Raw genomic sequence first — 13,953 nt, forward strand, 5'->3', positions numbered from 1 at the left:
GGCACGGGTTGGAGGGGGTGTGTCCACACGGCGCCGGTAGCATCCTAAGGGGTCCGGCTGGTAGTGCAAGCAGCTTTATTCCAGGATCCACAGATGGGGGCTCGAGCACACTGATGATGTGAGATTCTGTATTATCCTGCTTTCTGTGGTCCCACAAACTCTTCTTCTCTGAAGTATCGTCTACTATTGTGGAGATTTAGCCCTCTTTTCGGGTAGCCTGGAGGAGGCACTGCTGACCCAGAGGGTAAGGCCAGTGATGGTGAGTTTCCAGGCAAGAGCAGGGGAGAGGGAACCATTTCTGCTCGAGGCCTTTCTTCTTCTATAATCCCTCCAAGTTTCCAGGCTTGTTAAGGTCAGGATTAGCCTGGGAGTGACTCCTATTTGAGGTTTCTAAGTCCCTTTTTGTGCTGTTTCCTTGAAGTGAAATTTCTCTCTGGGGATCTGGGCTTATCTCCCTGTCATGCTAGCAAGGGAGGTTGAGGGCTGGGTCTGCACCTGACATGTAGTTGACATTGGGGAAGGTCCTGTACTCTGTCCAAGCCAGGGAGGTACTTGAAATGCCCTTGCTGTCTTCTCTACCTTCCCTAGTCATTTTCCAAAGCTCTCGTAGGAGTTTCTCAAATCGGGGTCCACAGAACACACATTCTTGCAGGTGTTAGTGGGCACTTGGAATGAGAGGATTCCATAGTCCACACAGGTGAGGGAAGCATTCAGTGAACCAAAGCAAGCAAGTTTCATCAGTGCTTGACTCCTGGGAACCTTTAATGTGCTAAAACGCTGTCCTGCATCTGGGTGTACAAGAGGCTATATAGGATGCTCTGCTCCCCATCCACACAGACTGTCTGGGGTCGGCTTGTACATCTCCAGTGATGGGGAGATGCCCATGCCATGGCTGGACAGTGCCAACTCTTGGAAACCTTCCCCTTTCTTGAGGTGCCTTAGCCAACATTTATGTGGCATTTTATCATTCACCACTTGGCCCTCATACCAGCTAGGAAAGTGGGAGGGCAGGGATTATTCCACTTTACAGATAAGGAAACTGAGGCTTGAGAGGGTAATTATCGCACCCAAAGGCACATAGATGGTGGTAGAGGTGGTATTTAAACCCGTGTCTGCCAGCTGCATCTTCAGCTCTTTCCCTTGGCCACAAGGAAACCGTTTGCTCCCTGGGTAAAGGTCAGTATGTTGGCTGGCGTTGGTCCATGGGATCTTGGGGACCTGTTGCTCCTACAGCCCCCATCCCAGCTCCGTGAGTTTCTGGAGTAGGAGGTAGGAGGTAAGCTAAAACCCTGTTTAATAGTCTTCCAACTGTGGGGCCTGGTTTGGGAGCCATACACAAATGTGGACATAAAACTACCAGATGTCCCGCTCATGAAACCATTCCTGACTCTCACCCTTTTCTTCTGCCCTCTCCTTTTATAGGGTGGGGATGTTTGAAGTGCTCCGAGAGCTGGGTAGCTGCTTGTCTTGGGCTGGTGGTGGTGGTCGGAGGGTGGAGGCGGGCAGAGGAGTCCAGCTGTCTTTCTCCAGGCCTTTCTGAGAGCCACTGCCCAGGCCTGGTGGATGGCCAGGGGCAACATGGGGTGAACCTGTTTACAGCAGCTGGGCTTAGAGGCTGCACCGAGGCTGAGATATGACTTCAGGACCTAGACCAATTGTTTTATGTCTCAGGAGTCGCCTTGGGTCACACCATGAAAGGGACTGTATTGTCCCGAAGTGTCATGTCTACCTTGTTCCAATAGGGAGCAAGCCACACAGGGGCCCCTAATGAACAGAATTCTGCTCTGTTGACAAATGGACCTAGATCTGGATCTGGGTACCTAATTTCCTGTGTGATCTTGGACAAGTCACCTAATCTCTGAACCTCTGTCTCCTCATCTTTAAAATGGGTGTGATAATGGTGCCTGCCTCCTAGGGTTCTGAGGTCTACGTGAGATCACATGATAATTTTATCATCTTATCCTCTGTGCACACACACTCCACATTTGTACACACCATGTGCGTGCTTTTGAGCTTTTGTCTGAGACCTCAGAATCCTGCCAGCAGATCGGGCCCAGACCTCGCAGGGTCCACCCCATCATGTAACAGGAGACAGCTCAAGACAGGCATGAAAAGATGTTTGTGCGGACGTTTCTTCCACTTAGAAAATCAATATTCTGTGGTCTTCCTAATTGCTCTGTTGCTGCTAAATGAGTCATTATGGAGGGAAAATAGCAAATGCATTGTGAGATTAATGGGAGAAAATAGTTGGCAAATGACTTTGGTTTGCTTCTGAAACTCCAAGAAGGTGTTACTACGAGAAATCTGGAGAGCCATGCGAGGTGGAGTCCTGAGAACCAGCTATTGGTGCTGAGGCTCCAGAGGTGCCGGATGATCTGAGAGGGAGCTTTTAGGCCAGGGCACTGAGTTGGGCACCCCTCTCTAGGGGCTGGAATCACCAGTTCCTGAGTGATCAAGTCTGGAGCTGGTAATGGGACGGGAAGCTCTGATGGCCTGGTCCTGAGGAGACAGGATACTGTTCAGTGAGCTCCCCACCCTCTGTCCCCCGTGCTAGGCATGGTGCTAGCCTTGGGGGTGCAGTGTGAGCGAAACCAGCCCTGGCCCCTCCCTTAGTGGAGGAGACAGGCTGGAATGATGTTGTCTTACAGGTCAGCATGTAATTGCATTTGAGGCACGTGGCCTGAGGGCAGTGAGAGCCCAGAGCTGGAGGTTTGCATCTGTGGGGGTGGTGGGGATGGCTTCTTCAAGGAAGAGAGGATTGAGCTGAGCTCTCTGGGAAGGGCCTTTTGGGCGGATGGAAGAGCTTGTGCAAACGCAGTGGGTCTGGGAACGAGGGACCAAAAGAGGGCCTGTGTGATCACCCTCATAGCAAGCCCAGGAGGTGGATACTTCCTCATTTTACAAGTAAGGAAACCAAGGCTGAAGATAGTTAAGAGACTTGCCTGAGATCATAGAGCCTTTAAATGGCAGAGTCCGGATTGGAACCTGGACCTGCCTAACTCCAAGCCGAGCTGCATGCCCACCTGCTTCAGGGAGCTGGCCTTGGCGCCTGCTGCCCTGTGGGAGTCTCCGCAGCCAGTGTCAGGGACCTCATTCCTGCAGGACGGGGGTCTGCAGAGGGCTGCCTGAGAATCTCCTGAGCCGGGGAGGTATAGGACTCCAGACGGGGAGCCCCTGCCAGCCCCAAAGCCAGGCCTCTCTGCCGTGTTGGGGCTTTGTTTCCTCTCAACGGCAAGATGACTTGGGTAATTTTCTGATGATCAAAAAAGATCAATTAATGACTCCTCTTTGAAAAAACTCTGAAAATAACACATTTCTCCCCCCATGAAGGGGGTTAATTTATTCCCTGCCACTAAGCTGGCCTGTCACTAGGTGGGGCCTACCGGCTGCCTGTAGAGGTGGGGTGGAGGAGGCGTCAGCTGAAGATGCCTGGAGACCTGTGGACTCCCAGGGTTTTAGGAAGTGGCAGCAGCAGATGAAGAGAGACCAAGCACTCCTTGTGGGCACTGGGAAGAGGGCATTGGGGGGGCATCAGAGGTCATCCCACCTTGTCTTGGTTCCTGAATATACCTGAGCATCCTGGTGCTGTTGGAACCTGGCAAAACGATTCCAGAGCCCTCCTCAGGAGAGTCAGGTTCACGGGTCTAGGGTTGCCCTAGAATCTGTATTCACGACAAGCCCCTGGTGATTCTGAGACCCACTCAAGTATTGAGACCTCCAGCTAGCAGCTCTAGATTCTTCCTTGCCTGGAAGGGTCCCATTCCTCTGAGGGATGTTAGTGGTGTGGGTCCCAGGTTGTTAACTTGGGGCTGGATGTACCGCTGCTTGCTGTAGCTCGGGGAGCCAGGCCTCACTGTGTCCCTGGGGACGCTGCTAGGGCAGAGCCAGGGGGGCAGCTGAGTCCCCGACGACGAGGAAGGAACTTGGCCTAGGGTGCTTTGCTACTACTGTTGGCTGAAAGCCAGTTTCAGCCCAAACTCCAATTGGATTGGCTGTTCCTGCTCCTCTCCAAATATACCCGGCAGCCCCCCTGGTGAGAGGGTGAGTGTTTATTTGGTCTGGTGGAAGAGCCCCAGCTGAGGGCCCTTTGTCCTGCTCAGATTCCACTTCCAAAAGAAATCTGCTTAGTTCTCCAGATAAACAGCAGGGCATCTCCTTTGGGGTTCCAGGCAGGTCTGGGGTTGGCCCTGAAGGTATAGAGGGGATCCCAGCCCTCTCCTAGCATCCCACTGTGCTGCCAGAGGGAGGACACCAGTGGCACCTGGAGTTGGTGCCCTGAGGTCTGCTTTCTGGTCTTGTTCCTGCTTCAGGGAGCCAGTCCCTCCCTCAGAGAGAAGGTCAGGTGGACTGGCCCCACCCATGGTGATATTTCAGAGTTACCGCAACAGCTCTCACTCTGGGTACCAAATCCTGGGTCTCCTTGTAGGCAGTCCCTGTCCCTCCATGCTGGCAGACTCCAGCCAGCCTGAGCCCAGGCAGATGTGAAGCAGAAGGAGCCAGGTCAAGGCTTGTCCCACACACTTTTTCTTCCACCTGAGTCATGTATTTCACAGTCGTGCCTCCCTCGGTTACTATGCTAGCTTGGGCAGCTGCTTGTTTTCACGGGTGCTCTGCTATTTGCAGGTAGATAACGGGCTGTCCTTGGAGCTTTGTTCCATGGCTCCCATCATGGTCTTTGGCCACCCTGGGGACGTGGGGTGCCCAGCACAAAGCCTGGTGATGCATCACCATGCAGTTCCAGTTGGTCATCCCTGCTGTCTCTCCCTCCTGAGTCAAAGTGGCTGCGTAGCTGTTTTTGGGTTCCTTCAGTAAATCTCTGTAGCCTCTAATGGTGGTTAGTGTGGGTGGGATTCTGTCTCCTTTGCCCACAGAGACTCCAGGAAGAGTGTGTCAGTGAAGGAAGTCTCATAGCGTGCTCTGCCCTGTGCACACACGTTTGAGCGAGCTCTCAGAAAGGCAGCCCCACAGCCTCTCATAAGCTGGGACAGCCCCTCACTCTCTCCTTCCTCCCTAGAGAAGCAGCCTGCCCCGTAAGTTCACTCCCAGGCGATGCCACAGTGTTCTCATGGCGGGAACTGCCAATCTCCTCATTGGCTTCGGGGCCAGGGTCTTCCATTGAGTGCTGGGCCTCAGGCGCAGCGAGAATTCTGGACCACAAGAGGCCACCTGTGAAGGGCTGGGGCTGGCCTGCTGAGCTTGTCTGGACCTTAGGGCAGGTACAGACAGTCTGGTGACGCCCTGTGGTCTTTTTTTTGGTCACACTAGAAGCCACTCATTGCACTAATGGAAACACCGCATCCTATCTGATGCAGTCGTGCAGAAGACTATTTAGTGGGCTCGCTGTAGCTCCGCGGCACGTTGGAGTCCTTGGGGCGGGGCTCCTGCGGGTCTGCCCTTGCGTAGGTTCACTTGTTTCACACATGTTTATCACTGTCAATCATTTACCTTAAGATGTTTCTGGATGGCCAGCAAACTACTTAGCACTATCCTGGGCATTCTGAACTGGGTTGTCACCTTGCCTGTTCAGGTGAGGTCACTCCTCCCTACCCAGAGTTATTCTGGCTGTCGTGTCTGACCCTGCTGGGTGGCAGCCATGTGCTGGGCACTGAGAGGAGGCCTGGGTGAGAGTCCAGTCAGGGTCGTGCCTTCCTCGTACCATTCTCCTCTCAGATCCACCTCCCCTTCGTCAGCCTTCCTTCTCTGCCCTCCCCCTCCAGTGCCGTGGGCCACCTGCTGCTGCAGGTCCAGGACCCTCAGTGGAGGGGCAGGTGCCGCTCAGTGGTGGGCGTCCTCAAGATGAGCCTGGGTTGTTGGAACTCCTGGCCCAGAATCCCCAAGCCCCCAGCCATGGTCCCTGTTTGGATTGTGTTGTGACAAGGGGCTTGTTTCCAACATGTGAGGTGTGCCCACGTTTCTGTCTTGATGGCCTTTCATGCTGGTGGCTCCCCCACGGGGCCCCTGACATTTTGTGTTGAGGTTTTGGAAGGGCCAGGCCCTCAATGGGGAGCCCCTGGCCAGCGGAGCTGGTAGCCCAGGAGAGAGCAGCCGGTTCTAAATCACTCTGCCTGTGAAGGCAGACTCTCTGGGCTGCCCTGGCAACAGCTCCGCGCCAGCCTGTCGGTGTGGCCGCTGACAGCCGCGGCTCCTGACTGGCTGCGCTCCCCCAACTCCGTCCCCGCCCGCTCCCGCTCACTCACTCATTAGCAGCAGCGCCTCGCATCCTTTAGGCAGATGGTGCAGAGGAAGTGCAGGGCTGGGGTCGTTGGACTCTTGAGTGGCCTTGCACGCTCCCATGCCTGAGTGGGGTCACCCTCAGTGGATTCATCAACGACATTGGCCTGGGTCGGATGCCATTCGAGACCAGGCTGCAGAGATAATGTAGCGCAACGTCGAGGTCTTAACAAGTCTCTCCAGTCCCCTGACTCTTATCCCCACTCCCCTGAGCCTCCGTGCCCTGGTCACCCCTGTTTACTCACCAGATACGGCAGGCAGATGCCTCGGTTCAAATCCCAGCTCCACCTCTTGTCAGCTCTGTGACTTTGGGGGACTTGCCTAACTCCGTAAAATGGGGATAATAGCAATTCCTATCTCGAAGGGCTGTTGAGAAGAATAAATGAGATTTGTAGCTAAATGCTTAGCAGAGCGCCTTGAGATGTGTTAGCTATGACTGTACCATGATCTCTGTCTCATCTGTTCCCTCTGTCTGGAATGCCTCCGTCTCTTCCCTGTGCTCTTCCTGCTTTGATCCTGTCTGTCCAGTCCTAGTTCTTCCTCCTGAAGCCTGCCCTGGCCCTCCTACCCCACGATCGCAGGTGGACTTCACTTTGCTGTGCATTTTCTGTCCTTGTTTTCTGTGCATCGTTACTGGGTCTGCTCCCCTGGCAGCAAGTGGGGCTTCCTGAGGGCGCTGACTGAAGTTGCACTTGTCCTGCTCTTCCAGGTAGAACAAAGCAGAGTCTAGCTCCTTCCAGCCCTCCAGAGCCTCGAGGTGAACCTGGAGATGCATGCCGTGCCCCACCCCCAGCAGCATCCTGCAGCCAGTAGAGCATGTGACCAAGCACATTCACAAGGCCTTAGAATGAGAAGAAGTCATAGAGATCCCTTCACAGTTTGGAAAGCTGAGGCCAAGAGTGAGGAAGGAATCTACCCAGGGATGTGCAAGGAGTTGGAGGCCTCGCCTGTTCCTTTCTGCACTTCTCTGCCTGGGGGGTGGGCAGGAGTTGGGCCTGCTCCCAAGCAATCAGGGAGGGCTTCAAGAAGAGGCTTGAAAGAGGATGAGTTCATCAGATGGCCAAGTGGGGGGAAGGGCAGTTAGGCAGGGGGAACCCCATAAGCAAGTGTTCCGGCAGAGGCTTCGAACCTTCCTGTCCTTGGGACGTGAGGCTGCTCTGGGAAGCGGGAAGGGGCTCTTAGAGCATCGGGGGAATGGGAAATAGTTCAGATGTAGCAGGTAAGGAGAGGAGGAGATGAGGGGGGAGCTGGGTTGGGACTGGGCCCCTACCGACCATGTCTGTGGGGTTGGATTAGGTGTGAGGATGGGTGCGAGGATGGGACTCCCTCCCTGCCAGGTGCTTTGTCTCTTAACGCTCACAGCCACCCGAGAGATGGGAAACCAGGTGCTGAGAGGTTTGGTAACTTGACCCAGGTCTCATGGGCTAGTAAGGGACTCAGAATGGGGACCCCAGGTTAGGTGACTCTCCAGCCTCTGGTGACTACTGCATATTGGGGATGGGGTGGCATCACCTCCCTGGGCTTGGAGCTCAGGAGTCTGTATTAACTACTCCCCAACCAGATATGGGGCCCCTAACAGAGTGTATGTAAAAGACGTGTCCCACACAGGTGCTGCGTCACTGTTTGTTCCCAAGTCCGGGTGCACACTGCACAGACATGCACATGGCCCATGGGTGCCTTCAGAGAATTTGGTCACTCACCCAGCCTGGCAACCCTCTCGTTAAACTAGGCTGTTGGGAAATGGGTAGAGTGGCAGGCAGCCGAGAGCTGGGCAGCCCCAATTCTGGCCTCTGCTGCCCAGCAGCCAAGAGGCGGGGCTCTTGTAAGAACTAGGTCCCTCACCCCTGTCTCTGGGAGCCCAGGATCCCCTGTGGGCATCACAGCATTCTGATGCTTACTTCCTGGCAGTTCTCATGGTATGACAGTTGTCTGCATGCCCCATTGAGGGGCAGACCTCCCATGCACAGGGCCCAGGCCTCCATTCTGGGCCCCTGGCACCTTGCATGCAGCCTGGCACAGTGCAGGGCTCAATAAGCATTTGCACCATGAAGGATACATGGAGCACCTACTGCGTGCCGGGCCCTGTGCCAGGCGTTGGAATAATTAACTTTGGCATGGCACTTCATGATTCACAGAGCTCCTCTGGGTCCCATTAGGAGGTCGATTGTCTCAGATCAGGTATTTATTTCCCCATTTTCCAAATGAGGAAACCGATGCTCAGAGAGAGGAGGCACGTAACCTGAAGTCACATAGCCAATGAGTGGCAGAAGCAGGCCGAGCCCTTCCTCTGAGCGGGTGCCTGCTCCCTGGGCTGTGAGCACACTGGAGGCTGTCAGCTGCTCCTCTCCAGCCAGCCTTTACTGAGCACCACACCCTGGACCAGCGATGGCACTCCTAGGCCGGCAGGGAAGCCAGGCCCACAGAAACCCCTATTCCGGGAAGCAGGACCCCTGGGGGTGTGACTTGCTCCTGGCTGGCTCTCATTGCCCCACCCCAGCAGGAGCAGGGGCCGCCTCTGCCACTGCCAAGGACAGGAGGACCTGGCTGTCAGGGTCAGTGACTCTGTTTGGGGTAAGTCAGGCAGAAGAACAAAGAGAACCCTTCCTGCCAGTGTGACTCTGACCTTGAAAACCCAGAAAAAGGGAAGAGTTGGCTCTCTGCTTGCCTCCTGCAGGTGGGTATCGAGGAAGCCTTGGCTTTGTCATTGGCCTTGTCATTTCTTGCTGCTGAATTTCTCCGTTTCAAGTTGAATGAAAGTCCTGGGGATCAGTGTCCATGGATTGGCCTGGAATCTTGCCACTGCTATAGAAGGTAGGGAGATGCCAGGATCACTGCTTTTGCTTTGGCTGGCCTCTGGAAGACACAACTTTTGAAGCAAAGGTCAGTTATTGGCGTGAGAGTCTGGACACAGCCCCGAAGGCTTACCCCAGTGTCCTGCTGCAGGTGTGCCAGCTGTGGGGGACGGGGGAGTGAAGAGCATCGTCCTATCTCTGCTTGGGGTCTTGCAAGGCAGTGGATAGCAGTCAGGAAATCTGGGGCACAGGGAGGCATTGCGTCCTTGTTCATTATTCCACAAACGATAGCTAGTCCCTACTGTGTGCCACATGCTGAGTGTGTTCCTGGGAGATAATGCGGTGGGTCCTGCCCCAGTCCTGCCAGCTGCCACACAGGAACCCCTGGCTGAGGCAGTCTGTAGATGTGGTACATGCTGTGGCAACCTGGAGGGCGTGTGTCCTGCTAAGGAGGGCAGTAACCACTGTGCCGTGGGACTGGGCCTTTGGATTTACGAGAGAAGCCAGAAATCTAGAGTTTTTTATAAGACTTTAAAAAATTTCACATCTTTAAATGTTGGCAATTGGTTCAAAACTTAAAAATGTCAAATACTGTGTGGGCTTAACAAAACATGGATGTTGACCAAATACCGCCTGTACTTTTTAGTTAGAGACCTTTATCCTAAAGGTTGGAGAAACCCAGGTGGGCAGAGGGGAGTAGGCAAGGCCTCCTGGTGAGGGAGCCACCTGGGCAAGGTGTGGCCTTGGGACTCTGCATGAGTGGTTTCAGGACAGGGGACTGAGGCAAAGGGGACTGGAGTGCAGGACAGATGGGGCCACGACCGTTCTTGGAAGCTGCACATGCTTTGCGGAGGGACTGGTGCTAGTCAGTGTGAAATGCTGCCCTGCATGAGCTGATACGAGGCTGGCCTAACCCAGGCCAGCTTGAGCCTGCGGCAGTTGTGTCCCGACCCCCAGCCAGGTGCTTCTGCCTGGTGTTGTCACAGTGAAGGATAGGCTTCGGCCAGGGAGGAAAGGTCTTAAGTATTTAAGAGAATCTTCAGGACACGTGGTATCCTGATCTTTAGCAAAGGTGGAAGTGCGTAGCTTTGGGGGGCTGTCCATCCCTGTGTGTCCATGCACGCACATGACCCTCCCTGCCCTTCGCAGTTGCTCTCTCTCGGACTGAGGAGCTCCTTCAGGCACAGGAAGTTCTAACCCTCAGAAAGGGGCTCGCTCCTCCTCCTCCTGCCCCAGCAGGGGTCCTGCCTTCTTCAAAGGGTTGGAACTGCTCTGGCCAAAGCCTGTCTGGGTGTCTTCCTGTTCTGGCCTGCAAGCATAACTTTTGTTTCTCCACCCTGTCTGCCACTCTGTCTGGAATCCATATTTGTGTTTCTTTCCAAATGATCACCTGGCATAAACGGTCCTTCAGATTGTTCTGGCAATTTGTCTAGCAAACTTTCAATGAGCACCTGCTCTGTGCAGGGACTTGGGCTAGAGACACACAAGTGGTTGAAGCCCAGGGTGGCCAGGGACTGATGGAGTAGACAGACACACAGCCGGCCCGCGGGGGTCCAGCTCCAGTGTCTGTGCAAAGGAGAGCAAGGCAGCAAAGGCGGGGCGGGGCGGTCAAGAAAGAGGTGAGGTGACTGTGATCCCCAAACGCATGTGTCTGAGACTGGAGGCTCCCGTCTGGTCCCCCAGCCCTGCCTCCTCCCACTCTTGCTCTGTCCTCTCTGAGTGCAGGGAGTGGCAGCAGCTGGCCTGGGTGAGGCCCAGGCAGAAGAAACAAAATGTAAGGCGGGCACTTGGCCTTCTGGAGCTCCTGGGGTCACGGGAGGAACACGTGCCAGCACTGCCACATTCCTCACAGAGTGCCCTCTCATTCACTTCATTTTACTTTTAAGTCTTTTTTAATATAAAGGTAATTAAAAATACAAGCATAGAGTGCCATATCCCAGCCATACGGGAGCGTAAAGCAAAAAGTGAAATTTCTGTCCTCACCACTACCACCATAGAACCTCCCCACCCACCAAAAACCACTATTGACTGATGGTCGGAGGCTTTTTCTGCCGGCTTTGTGTGGCTTTAAAAGAAATTCTCTATTCTGTGTGCTTGAGAACATGTTGTCTTGCTTCATCTTCCCTCCTTGGCCTGCAGAGAGGGGAGGGGAAGAAAGACTGGCTGTTCTGGCCTGGAGCCCTAAGATGAGGAGGGGACATGTCCTTGCACACCCCCTCCCTCCCAGCACTCACACCCTTCAGCCCCCCAGTTCTGGGGGTGGGGGTGGGCGTGGCTCTCCAGGTGGTCCCATGGTGAGGGAGGGAAGAGGGAATGGTCTGCCAGCAGCTTCACCCAAACTCAGAGGCTGTGGGCTGCCCCAGCCAGCCAGCAGAGAGGGCAGGAGGTAGCTGGCTGTCTCAGGGTATCTCCTGCAGACAGGACTCCCCCAATGGACCCTGGGGATTGAGTTATTTCGGTTTTGCTCACCTGTGTCTGGCCCTGGGGACAAGCACGGGAATCAGCTGTGGTCCCTGACTGCCACGGAGGAGCCCCCAGCCTGGGGTGGGAGAGATGCATGTGGCCTCAGTGAGATGGTCTCTGCCTGCGGGCTCTCACTTGGCCAGCTCCTTCCCGGGCCAGGTGGGCTAGGAGGCAGCCAGGCCTAGGGAGAAGTCTTTGCTGGGCTCAGAGAAGCTCCTGGAGGAGGTAGGATACAGGGAGATTTGAAGATTTTCTCAGCCCTAGTCCTTGACCTGATGGGGCTCACAGTGCCTCCCTCTCAGCAAGGGAGAAAGTGGATAGGAAAGAACTTGAAATCTGTGAGATGCAAGCACTTGGTGCTGTTGTTCTGTTTGGAGTCTAATGATTTCCCCGGTGGAGGCCCTGTGAGGACTGAGATGCAGAGCTGGTTGAGAACTGGGCCCTGTGGGGTGGGGGTGGAGGGAGGGCACAGGAGGAATATCTGTCTGCTCAGGCTGGAGAGCCCAAGCCGGGCAGAGTGTGGCTCTGCCTGTCACTGCTTGAGACCCTGAGCAAGGGACCTGGTCATCTGTAAAATGGGCTGAGGAGTCTTTCAGCTTCGGGACCAGCAGAGCCCTCAGCCAGTGATGAGGGTGATGAGGATGTTGATGGTGATGAGAGTAGGGATGAGAAGAACCAGTATTGAGGGTTCACTTTGTGCCAGGCACCGTGCTGAGTGCCTCATGTACTGTCACCACTGCCACAGAATCCAAGCCACAGTCACCTCCCACCTGGAGCCTGCAGCCAACCCCTAGGCTGGTCTCCCCACCTCCAGCTTTGCTCCCCTTCAGTCCATTCTCAGCCGGCAGCTGGAGCAATCTTTAAACAAGAAACCACCCAGTGGTGTCTCACCCCTTCCAACTCTACTCCAGGCTCCTTCCTGTGGACCCTGCATGGGCAGCTCCTGTTGATTTTACTGCCCTCACTCGTCCCTGTCTCCTGCCCCTCAGGTGCCCTGGCCCAGGATCTTTCCCCTTGTTGTTGCCTCTTCGGGATCACTCTTTGCCCAGATGTCTGCGACCTGCTTCCTCACTTTATCCAACCATACTGTCAAACACAGCCTCCTGCTCCCCCTCTAGCTTGGACCCTTTTCTGTGCTTCTGGTTCTTCCTGGCACTCGAGCTCACCTGATCTTACCCTACGTGTATTGGTGTACTTCTGCCACACCAGACTGTAAGCCCCAGGGAGCAGGAAGTTGATGTCTCGTTCCCTAATGTGTCTCCAGTCCCTAGAATAGGGCCTGACGCAAGGTTGGTGAGAGAACAAATCAACATATTTCATTTACTCTTACCCATTCAGGTAGGCACATTGCTATCTGCATTTTACAGGTGAGGAAGGTAAGGTCAGAGAGATGGATTGACTAGCTCGTGGTCAGACAGCTGCAACAAGACAGCCAGGATTTGAGCCCTGTGTCTGTAGCCCAGAGCCCTGTCTTAGCCAATAGAAGCTCCCACCTCCCTGGCATCTAGGCAAGTCTGTGTCCAGGACAGGACAAGAATGTGAGGGGGCCAAGAAGGGTGGGTGGGATTGTACCCTGGGAAGAGAGGAGAGGTAGGGCCCAGGAGGGAGTGAGACCAGAAACTGTGGAGGTCTGAGAGGGCCAGGGGGCAGGTCTGGAACTTCCGGGAGGGTCAGGACAGGGAGCCTCTGCAAGGGAGTCCCAGAGGACAGCGTGCTGGGCACCACCGTTCTCAGAGACCAACGTATCACCTGAGTCCTGGTTCCGTGCACTGGCTCTGGTTCCTGGCATGATCTCTGGTTCCCAGAGCAGCTCGGGCGTGGCCCAGCTTCCCAGGGCGGAGAAACACATGGTGAGAGAGAGTGAGTGTGTGTTTGTCCAGCCTTGCTGTTTATGTTGTCGTCACGTCTTCTTAATCAGCCTGTTTCTGGGAGCGATGACTTCATCTCCTGTGATTCTCGACACAGCCATTGTCAGGCGTCCGTGGAAAGATTGGGCCTGGCACCACCCCTGTTCTCCTAATGAGCCGGGTTGGGAGAGCCAGTTGGCAGGCCCTAACCCAATCTGGGTTGGGGGCTTATGGTCAAATCTACCTCCAAGCCTCTCCTTTTCCACTGGTCACCCTTAGATCTGGCCTCATTAAGCCTGGGGAGCCCAGTGCAGCAAATTCCAGCCAGCCAGCTAGCCAGTGCACACATTGTATGTGGGCTGGGGGCAGTCACACCCAGTCTCTGCCCTCAAGGGCTCCTGCTGGCTGGAGGGAGCAGATGGGTCAACAGACCCTACGTCAGAGGGGCTGAGGGTGGACAGAGAAGGGAGTGAGGACTCCACTGGGGCTCAAGGAAGGCTCCATGGAGTTGGTGGTTGGGCCGCAGGGTGAAGGTCAAGGCTGGTGGAAGGTTTCCGTGTGGAGAGGAGGGAAAGGCTTGCTGTAGGAAGCCCTGGCGGCTGTGTTGCTGCGTGTTGGGC

General features: G+C 55.1%; 1 protein-coding gene and 1 long non-coding RNA gene across 38 annotated transcripts in view; one reads left to right on the forward strand and one right to left on the reverse strand.

Annotated features, from left to right (window-relative positions):
• Window positions 1-13,953, forward strand: part of DAB2IP (DAB2 interacting protein) — a 194,427-nt gene that overhangs the window by 123,273 nt on the left and 57,201 nt on the right. The window lies entirely within an intron of this gene.
• The window catches only part of LOC103555450 (uncharacterized), a 33,371-nt gene that overhangs the window by 7,247 nt on the left and 12,171 nt on the right, over window positions 1-13,953 (reverse strand). The window contains exons 2-4 of the long non-coding RNA XR_546006.2: window positions 8,855-9,097; window positions 6,477-6,597; window positions 6,198-6,365 (exon numbers count right to left, since the gene is read on the reverse strand). This is a non-coding gene — a long non-coding RNA (uncharacterized lncRNA). The remainder of the gene's footprint in view (window positions 1-6,197; window positions 6,366-6,476; window positions 6,598-8,854; window positions 9,098-13,953) is intronic.

The sequence above is a fragment of the Equus przewalskii genome, chromosome 26 (genome assembly GCF_037783145.1).
Source record: "Equus przewalskii isolate Varuska chromosome 26, EquPr2, whole genome shotgun sequence".
In the NCBI taxonomy this organism is placed as follows: domain Eukaryota; kingdom Metazoa; phylum Chordata; class Mammalia; order Perissodactyla; family Equidae; genus Equus; species Equus przewalskii.